This window comes from Dendrobium catenatum, unplaced genomic scaffold (genome assembly GCF_001605985.2).
Source record: "Dendrobium catenatum unplaced genomic scaffold, ASM160598v2 fragScaff_scaffold_716, whole genome shotgun sequence".
Lineage (NCBI taxonomy): Eukaryota > Viridiplantae > Streptophyta > Magnoliopsida > Asparagales > Orchidaceae > Dendrobium > Dendrobium catenatum.
Window position 1 is genome coordinate 18,735,779 of NW_021319178.1, and position 5,065 is coordinate 18,740,843.

The following is a 5,065-nucleotide window of genomic DNA, read 5'->3' on the forward strand; positions in this document are numbered from 1 at the left end:
TGCCCTCCGTGACTCCTTTAGCTTCGACATGAGCGCAGCAAGTCGTTCAGCGGCCCTTAGCTGTCATACATCTGAGATCGTCCTCCCACACCTCATTAGAACTAATAGAATCAATCTCCGACTCAGGTTATCAAAACGAGCACTCCCCCACTGCCTTCTCCGCCATGGCGGGCATGAAAGCCTCGAATTCTCGGCAATTTCTGAGGAGAAGAATATAATGGACTTTCTGAGAGAGCATTGCCGAGCGGAAGGGAGGAGCAATGGGTATTAAATAAAGGAAAGGATTCTGCATTTGAAGGAGAGACCATCGAGATGGCAGCAGAGGGCTTTGGATTCCGCTTAGGGTTCTCGAGGCATTGGAGCGCTTATTATCTTCAATTGCCCGTCCAAGAACACAATGAATTAATCAAAAATTGAAAAATATTATATATTTTTAGTTGAAAAAAAATTATATATTTAAGGCCAATTCTAATTTTAATGAGAATAACTTCAATTAAAAATTTTATTTTCAACAAAACAAATTCAAGTAGATTGTTTACAACATCTCTTGTGTATATGATTTATTATTGATATGCCATCGAAAATCACCTCGATCAGACACAAATCGCAATGAATATTTGAGTTGGGAACTTTCGAAATTAAATTCAAGACCAATTTTGTATTAAAACTCCGTTTTATAAAGCAACAAAAAAGCCGTCCCAAACGAAACCAAACTCTAATTTCAAAAAGCTTAATTAATTAAACTTCTCGATAAGACGAATCTAACGACAAAAAGTGGTACAATTTGAGTATGAAGTAACCCAAATCAAGCACTTGAAGCTCAAATGGAAACTTCATAATACTAAAATATTAATTTGAGTATCATATGATCTCCAAATTATGCTTATATTCAAATCGAGCATCTCAACAAGTCAAATACAACGATCATAAAATTGCTTAATTCTAACATTAGGACAATTAAATGTTGAAGAAATAATCTTTAATCGAGGTTATCAATATATGTCATTCAATGGACTATTCCTGATTTAAGCCAAATTTATAGGGCATATTATTCATTAAATCTATAAATAGGCCCCACACTCTTTATGTTAAAAAAATATATTTTGTGCGGAAGCGGGACCCTGTCTGAATGCCTAAACCTACAGCTCGGTATCTCGGCTCGGTATGACTGATGTGGCTTATTTTGATTGATGTTCAGATGTAGAGCAGTGTTCAGCATCCACACAGAATAATCTCTCCTTTACATGAGGGGATGGAGGAAACTTAGACTTTAGCTTGAGATTCAAGATAACTCTGCTTAGAATTCTTGAACACCACCTTCGACAACCGACTGATCATCTCTATCTGACCAATGTTAATGTCATAGTTGACCACTACCCTACACTGTCGTTAGACATTACCTGATGTTGTCATTGACCATCACCCAAACACGGTCATCATAACAGTTTGATAATCACTCGACATTACCATAAAACAACCACCTGACCACTTCCATCGGAACACAACTTGACATCATTGTCAAGCCACCTCCCAACCACAACTATTGAAATATCTCCTAATTACCATCGTCACATCACCATTTTCCAACCAATGTCTCCGAACCATGGTCATCCAACCATCGTCGCCTGATATGATCCTCTAGCCACCATTATCTGATTGCAATTCTCTAACCATGATCATCCGATTATGGTCCCTCTGATAACCATTATCACATTACAATCCTTCCACTGTCTTGACAAAAGTTATCCGACCTCCACCACTCGACTATGGTCCTTCTACCACTATTGCTCGACTATAATTCTTTCAACCTCTATCACTCGATTATGGTCCTTCCAATTCCCGTTGCCTGACTATGATACTCTATTCGTCGCCCCCTACTATGGTCCTTCAACCATTGTTACCCGATTACCATCCTACTGAGTACTTTCATCTGAGTACAAACCATTGACTTTCATGGCACAGCTATAGTTCTTTGACAACCATCACCAAACTGCGATCATTCGATCTTTGTCACCCGAGTACGATCCTTCAACCTCCCTCGCTTGACTACAATCTTTTGTTGATTGTCACCTGACTACTACAATGTCTATTGACTTCACTGCCTACCATTGCTAACAATATCAATTATAACATTAATGCAAGTCATCAGCACCAAACTCCAACTCCCATGGTCAGCACTTGATTTATATTGGATTTTTTTGGTCTATGATCTCCTCTTCTTGAAGGAGTACGACTAAATAAACAAGTGAGCAATCTCTTAAATACAACTCTCACGCTACCAAGTTCTAAATTCAACCACGTAATATGTTCTATACAATTTACATTCACTATGTTGAATCAACGACTTTCCTTAATGAAGGACATCATTTGTAACCAATGATAAATACAAGTGGAATAATTTTAATTGGGATAAGCCCCACATTTTTTCTTTTATTGGGATTTCCTCGCAAAAATTCTGGTATTACTTACAATTCCTACACCCCTCTCTTATATGTATATATACTTGATCTTTGTATAAAACTATGACGTTAAACTCTCTCTATCGTTGCAAATATTTCAGCAAACAATTATTATTCAATTAGACGATGCCATAATAGACAATAAAAACACACCAAACTACTTATTTACCAGCATTGAAAGTAACTCCATGAATTCATGAATACGCCTTTTTTTAATGTTTTGAATTGTTCTATTTTTTTTATCATTATTTAGTTTATGTATAACTCTTCATTTCAACGCATTAGGAATTTAACCTCGAACAAATTTTAAGACTTCATTTAAGACTGTTGCGTCCTGGAATATTCGCGGCGGTAGAGAAATATATAGTTTAACGTCTTAGCATTGTACGAAGATCCAGCACACAAGCAGATAAGAAGAGAGGGTCTAGCATTTATGAGACACCAAGATTTTTACGTGGAAAACCCCTGCAAAAGGGGGACTTTCGCCTCGAGATTCGTGCCCGATCAAGCTAATTTTGTGATGCCGTATCAAAGACGATTTTTTTACTATTTTTTGATTAGCTTTTTAGTAATTTTTGTACTAAAAAACTACTTTAAGAAATAATAAGAGAACTATCTCAAACGAAATCTAGATCTCATTAATGATATCCCATCATAATTAAAACGTTGTTGCTCACTTAAATTACTCATAAATATATGAAATTTCATTTGCCATGAAAATTACTATTATTAAACAAACCTATGTTTCCCCTGATATTAAATACTGACATCTAGGAGAGTTAGGCAAGTTCCTCATATTTGACAGGTTGACGAGTTCGTTTTTGATGAGCTTATCTTGTCCAATTGCTTTGAATTTGACTAACCTAACTCAGATAGTGTGAAAAACCTTTTTTTTCTTTTTTGTTTAACTTATTTTGGATTTTCATTCAGGTTTGTCCGTACGAAGTTGTGTTCGTCCAGGATGAATAGTTGAAAGTTTTGGACAGAGAACTTCGTCCAGGGACGAAGAGTAATCATCGTTCGTACGAAGGCGACCCGAGGAGATCGTCCTTGTACGAAGAGCAATTTTCGTTTGTACGAATATTGTTTGTGAACCAACCGAGGATATCGTCCCGGGATGAACCATGAATATCGTTCGGACGATTGGGGAAATGTCTCAGCCCATTAAATATCTAATTTTCATTTTGAAGAAAGAAACGAAGAGAGAAAAGGAAGGAAAGAGGAAGAAAAGTAAGTTTTGGGCGACTTCGGCCCGTTTTCGTCCGTCGCCGTAGTTGAGAAAGTTGATTGACTTGAGGTAATGCACATTATGCCTTTCTCAATTTATAGAAATGTGAGTTTTGACGGATTTTCTGGTTCAAATTTTGTTTCCGTTAGCGAAAAACGGGTATATCTTTGCTCCGGTAAAACTTTTACCACGTAACTTTTGGTATGTTTTATGAGATAATGATTTTACACGTTTTGAGTATTTTCTGGAGAATTTTCACCGGGTATTTTGAATTATGTGAGGTTTTTATCCAATAGAAAATTATCCGTATGTTGAAAAATATTGCTTCAGTACAATGAAAGTCTTGAAATGAAAGTCTTCGACTCAACGCGAAGGGATCCGTCCCGGTCGAATTGGGTCGTGACACATAGAGCTCATGAATCAATATATGTAATTATAATCATAACTCATTATAAATAAATTAAAATTCTCATTTCTCGCTGTCTTTTTTTATTATTATTATTTTACTTTAACATATTAAATCAATCTTCATTTTCTTAATCTTAAAAGTGAATATTTTTTTTGAAGTCAATAAATTGTGGAGGATAATAAAACTCAAACATGCAGGGATTAATATCAAGGCCAAAAAGTTAAAACTACTTTTTTATTTTTTATAAGTATTGTAAGTACTTATTGCGTCCTGGAGTATTCGCGGTGGTAGAGAAATATAAAGTTTAACGTATTAGCATTGTACGAAGATCCAACACACAATTAGATAAGAGAGAGGGTGTAGTGTTCATAAGAGACACCAGAATTTTTACGTGGAAACCCCTGAAAAAGGGGAAAAACCACGGGGCCTGGCCCAGTTTGAATGAATCCACTAGTATTTGCAGTCGATTACAAACGAGGCCCTTCCATGGGAGAAGGCCTTAGATTGATGTAACAAATGTACATCATATAAAGTGCATTACATGGTGGGAGTTATATATACATGTTTGTTTGGTTGAAAGGGCCGTAGTCGGCAAAAGACCGGGGTCAGAAAGACCGTTGTTTAATGATGGAGTTCGGAAGAACCGTAGTTGGCGACGAAGGTCTGAAGGACCATAGTCGGCAGGATATAGGAGAGTCTGAAAGACCGTTTTCTGATGATGGAGGTCGGAGTGACCGTAGTAGGCGACGAAGGTCAGAATGACCGCAGTCGGCAGGAGACTAGAGTCTGAAAGACCGTTGCTGGCAAGAGACTGGGGTCTGAAAGACCGTTGTCTGATGATGGAGGTCGCAGTGACCGTAATAAGCGACAGAGGTCGGGAGGACCATAGTCGGCAGGAGACCAGGGTTTGAAAGACCGTTGTTGGCAGGAGACTGGGTCTGAAAGACCGTTGTATGTTGATGGAGGTCG